The 6,106-nt window shown below is 32.5% G+C and overlaps 1 pseudogene across 1 annotated transcript; it reads left to right on the forward strand.

Annotated features, from left to right (window-relative positions):
• The first annotated feature begins 2,773 nt into the window (after positions 1-2,773).
• Positions 2,774-4,484, forward strand: LOC143567565 (heat stress transcription factor C-1-like; annotated as a pseudogene). Its single transcript, XR_013141436.1, has 2 exons — positions 2,774-3,140; positions 3,859-4,484. The product of XR_013141436.1 is annotated as a heat stress transcription factor C-1-like (transcript).
• The last annotated feature ends 1,622 nt before the right edge of the window (positions 4,485-6,106 follow it).

Below are 6,106 nucleotides of genomic sequence, written 5' to 3' on the forward strand. Positions count from 1 at the left end.
GACGGTATTTCAATCATCTCAATTATTTGAGGTTTCATAGCCGACTTGAAAATCATCGTAAGCAGAACCCCAACAACAAACGGGTAAATGGTGTATGTTCTCTTCCCAACAACTGGATAAATCCGTTGCAACACGCTCATGCATCGTCTTCTTCCGGAAAAGACAAGGCCACCGACACCTGTCTGTTGTCCCGTATATGATGTCATTCCTTTGGACGATAAAGACAAATTCAAAAAATTGTGGTTCGATTACTTGTATACCACTATTCATAATTCGAAAATTTGTAATGCATCGTATCTTAAAGGTTACAAAAGAAAATCAAAATACGATAATAGTACTAATAATAATAATAAAAAAAATAGTTTTAGAAGTTAAAAAGTAATAATGAAATTGATTTTTGTAATTTGCCGACCAATAAAATTATATTTGTAAGAAAAAGTTGTTCCAACAAATATAATTGGTTGGTAAACCTCAAATTTCCAATCTAAAAAATCTATTTGATGTAATATGGATTTTTGCGTACATATCAAGTAATTAAACATGTTAGCATTTATTATTTATGATGTTGATATGTAGTCACAAGTCACGGAATTAGATCACTTAACAGTGAAGTAGGGTTGTAGTACATTTTTTGTTTTGACTTAATTCGCATTCAAGGATCATTAGAATAAATGAATAACGTTCGAGTAAACTAGAATAATCCAGTATACGTTTTGTTTATGACATAAATACCATAAGGGGATTATTAACATATAATATGAATATAAATATACACATGACTAAGGCTTATGACCATATCAATATACATCTTTATTGACTATTTGAATTAATAGTTGAGTAGATGTACCTGATATTCTGAAAACACATGTTATGTCTCTAATCACGTCAAGGCTTTCAATATACTTTAAAGACGAGTGAGAAACTATAAATCTATAATTCAATTTGGTCTAGCATCTTCAAGCAAGGTAAGAAGAGCTTCATTAAGGTTTAACATGAACTAGGAACGGTGCACCGTTTAGACCAAGAAACAACTATGGAAAGTTGATGGCACTCCCTCAAATTTATGGGACCGAATAAAGATAACGTAACTAATCGACAAAATTGATATGTCGGTTATGGTTATAATTAGTATATTGTACCATTAGAATTAAATCAATATATTCATATGTTTAGTATCTCTCCTCCCATGAAATCAAAATCAACCCCTCTTGTAAATGGGTTGACTCGAGCTTTAAAGAAAGTCTCGTAGACTTCACATTGTGTCTCTTTTAACGCTTTCTTTATCTGCGTCTATACTATCGAAATGTGTATTAAGAAATTAGATCCTGAATGGAACTATGAACCATAGAATCCAAGACCATGTTAATATATATATAATGAGAAGGTTTTGATCTAGCATAGGTTGAACCCTTATTTGTGTTTTGACGAAGTACATATTTAGTGTTACCGTTTTTTTTTTCGTTATTCATTTTATACACAGGCTACCTATGAACAATTTTTCCTAGATTGCCCCCGGATGTTATAATAACAAGATTAAAGACATATTATTATCCATAAGGAGAATTAAAATACAATAAAAAATTACAAAAACATTTAATATATCAATTCGAAGTCTCACGCTCCAATTTAAAGAGGTTAGTCACCTTTATAAGAAATATTTTAATTATTTTCTTCTCTTTTGGGGCAAATAATGGCTATGCTTTTATATTAAATTAACATATGCTTTTAGACATATAATACCAATAAATAATTACGTGAATTTTATAGCCATGCAATTTTAGGCGTGTTGTTGGCTTCTTTTCATTGGTCGATTTATTAAATAAAAAATTAAGATTTGTTCTAATACTAGCTTACATTGATGCCCAAATTTAGTTCAATTATATATGAATAAATAAATAGATAATAAATATAGATAATATCTATGTATAGTAAAAGAGAGTTTTGATGTCACAAAAGTGAAATAGGTTATAGAAGCTTTATATATATTAGATATTTGTGAAAGTATAACAAAATATAAAAATGGTGCTCGTCCGTTGTTTCTATTATAAGTACATAATTAATATTTATTAATAATCATCAATTTTTTTGGTATAGTATGTGTAGGTGTAGGGTACGATGTTTCTTCAGTATGCTACTCAAGGACGGCCTCAAGCATACGGTTTTTTTGCATGCAAAATTTATAGGTATGTCATCATTCAGCTATTATGATATGTCGTTTTAACACTATGATTTTGCTATGTTTATTGTAATAGCGTTTAATAATTCATTTGTGGCTTTTTTTGGGTTGTATAAGATACGTGAATTATGAATCCTCAAGACCGGTTCTGATGTTACTAAACAATAACTAATATTATTATTATAATCCTTTTTCTTCACATGAAACAAACCCCAAAACACGTTACTATTTTATCTAATCAAAATCGAGTATGTGGCACTAAAGCATAAGGCTACGTGTTCATTAATCTATATATAATTATGCAAGTTGTAAATAAAATGAAAGTATAAAGTATAAACTAGATCCGACTTTTTACTTAAAAAAATTCTCATAATTTTCTTAGGTTTTGTTGGAAAAGTTGGTACTACTGGTACTCTATACGTGAAAACCAAGAAAATATGATTTGACGAAATTATTAAAACACATGAAAATATATAAAAAAAATGACGTAGTTGGTTTGCTAGATATTGAATTTAATTGGGTAGTTCTTTTATTTTTATTACAACTTGAACAAGTTGAGTATTTTACTTACTCTCATTTTGGCGCGTGATCCACCTGACAAAAAATCTTAAACACCCGGACCTACAAACCATGACAACCATGCTTCTTGTTTTTCTTCACATATACATATTATATATACATATTATCAACACAACACAAACACTAAATATTGTCTCATGAACTAACATAAGTCATAACATAACATAACAACAACTCTATGGATTCATATGACAACATTGTTGCACCCTTTGTCCTCAAGACTTATCAAATGGTCAATGACCCTTCTTTCGACGGGTTCATTCGGTGGGGCCCCGGTAACAATAGCTTCATCGTCGTCGAGCCTCTCGAGTTCTCACAACGGTTGTTGCCCGCGTATTTTAAACATAACAATTTCTCGAGTTTCGTTCGTCAGTTGAACACTTATGTAAGTGTTACTATTTTTTTTTGTTTCTTTTTGTTATAAATGGTCGTCTATAAAAGAGATAGACGACCGTTTTGACTTTGAAAAAAAGTCAATGTTTTGAAAGTTATTGGTTAGAACGGTCGTTTGAATAATATTCGTTATTGGTTGTTCTGACCATAGACAATTATTGGTTAGAGCTGTCTTCGGCTAATATTTGGACAACAATTCTAACCATAACAGTCAAACTTTTATTATCATTTTTTTTGTCTAAGTGGTTGTTTTGACGAGTAAATGCCAAAATTTTGAAAATTATAGATCAAAATGGTTGTTTCACCAATACCCGAACGACCGTTTGACCATCAAACTTTAAAATTTATTGGTGAAAACAGTTGTTCGGCCAATATTTGGACGGTCGTTCCTACCATAGACAGTAAACTTTAAAACTTTTTGGTAAATATGGTCTTCCACAAAACACTCAAAACAACCGTTTTGGCTAATAAAGTCAAACTTTTGAAAATTATTGGTAACGATCGTTTGAACAATATCCAGACTACTGTTTTAAACATACTAGGTTAAACTTTGAAAATTATTGGTAAAAACAGTCGTTCATCCAATATATGGATAGCCATTCTAACCATAGACAGTCAAATTTTGAAAGTTTTTTTGTCATAACTACTTTCTCAATCTAGACAGCTGTTTGAAACAGTGTGGGATTAACGTGCGTTTTGAATAAAATCAGGGTTTCAAAAAGGTGGATCCGGACCGATGGGAGTTCGCAAACGAGTGGTTTTTGCGAGGACAAACACATTTACTAAAGAACATAGGGAGGAGAAGCAAGATTCAAACCCGAAACTATAACCGAACCGAGGAAGAAGACGACGACATGGCGTCAGAGATTGCAAGGTTAAAACAAGATCAAATAGCCATGGAACAAGAGCTAGTTGGAATGAGCAAAAGGCTCGAAGCCACCGAGCGGCGGCCAGAGCAAATGATGGCATTATTAAATAAAGTCGCGGAGGATCTCAGATCTTGCCGCGCATGATGACTGATCAAAGTCAAAGTCAACGTTCAAAACCGTTGGCACATAAAAAGCGCCAACGGATTTTGAATGCTACAATGTCTCCACCAGTGTTGCAGGATGCACAATATATGTACGGAGTTGGTACATGCAGTACTAGCAGTATCAACTCTGTACATGACACTGCGGACATTGGAGACAATGTTAACATGTATGCAAATTACAATATGGATAGCTCCGGCGGGTACTCGCCGGAACCGGTGCCGGAATATCCGTTTTCACTATTGGGTGGTGGGTTTTAGCTACAGTAGTCGGTTTAGTTATTATTGGTATTATTATTATAAATATGATTAGGTGGATGTAATTTCCTTTTTATTTTATTTTTTTTTATCTATTTGTAATTTTTGTTTTCTAAAAGTCATAAGTTTATTCTTATTTTCTTCTTATCCAGTTTAAAATTCTGAATTATTTAAAAAAAATCAATTAATTTAATTGCTAAATGTATAATTTGCAATAGTACACGAGTTAGATAATAAAAATGATATAAGTCAAATTACATGTTAAATTCTTATCGGTAATCAAGAAGTTTTAAAATATGTGATTTATTTCAACAGTTGTAAATGATTTGGTAGGTTGTAAACGAGTTGTAAAACATTGGCAAGTTAAATATTTTGGACTATATATTTAATTTCTAAAGAGCTATAACCAGATATAATTTTATATCATATAAAATTGACTTACTATAACGACCGTCCATATACTCATATAGTTTATATTGATAGACGAGTAAAATACGTAAAAATGAATGATAATAATATATAATAAACAATTCAACTCCAAGTTTGTTAAATTGACACCAGGTTCACACATAGAGCTTAAAACAAGTAAAGTTTAAGCTATTTTGAACGAGTTTTAGCTCAAGGTGGGCTAGAAAATCTATTTAGTATTATGATATATATGTTATATAATAATAAAACTAATAAAAAGAGGTTAAACATTAAGATAATTTAATTTATTAATTAATACAAGCACATTCTGCTTTTAACATGTTTTCATGTGACTAAATTGGCAAAAATCATGCTTCCTTACAAAATCTTATCATGCACTTTTTCTAGAAACAAAATCAAGATTTTAAATATTTTCATGTTATAATCATGAAGAATATTGGCACTTTTTAAAGTTTATAACTTATAACAAACAATATAATAAAATATTTACAAAAGACTGCATCATATATACAATCAAATAAGCTTTATTTACTACCCACATTTTTTCTGTCTGTTTTTCATATTCATTTGTTCTGTTGCTTTTACATAACCAAGAGGCGAATCATAAAATCAAAACCGTGTTTTGATTTCTCTATATATCACAAGAAGTTACACAAGCTTTTACATAATCCACACCTGAAGAAACACTAAGTGAACCCTGGACAGATTATAGATAATCTGGGGGTTAAGTAATGTTTCCCACGAGGATGAGGTCCGGCAGAGAGTTGTTCTTCAGGGGACCTGCAAAACAGACACCGTAAGCTCGTCACTGAGAAGGGGGGGTTCCTCCTTGTGACCACCCTCCGGCGTGAGAATCAGACTAGATTGCTCTGAATATAGTGTATATTAAGAGATTGCTAGATAAGATTGAGATATCAGATGATGTCCTTACCATTCCAAGGTGTTGGAGTATTTATAGCCGAAGGTAGGTTTCCTAGAAGGTACAGCCGGCTGAATAGTATTCCTGTTCCACCAACAGTGGACTACGCACAGGCCATGCTGGTTGGTGGGTAGGCTACGGCCAACAGTAAAGGTCGGCTGTGTACTGTTCCTTTACTGCCGGCTACGCACTGTTCCACCAACTGTAGGCTGCGCACGTCCCCTCATAAGGGTTGGTGAGTAGGCAGCGGCTAATAGTGACAAACAGTACTAGAGGGTGCTCCTCCTCGTATTGTTGTCGGTGAGTTGTCACCCTGTGATTG

The sequence above is a fragment of the Bidens hawaiensis genome, unplaced genomic scaffold (genome assembly GCF_021521415.1).
Source record: "Bidens hawaiensis isolate Kalapana, Puna unplaced genomic scaffold, B.hawaiensis_p1.1 tig00023428_1, whole genome shotgun sequence".
Lineage (NCBI taxonomy): Eukaryota > Viridiplantae > Streptophyta > Magnoliopsida > Asterales > Asteraceae > Bidens > Bidens hawaiensis.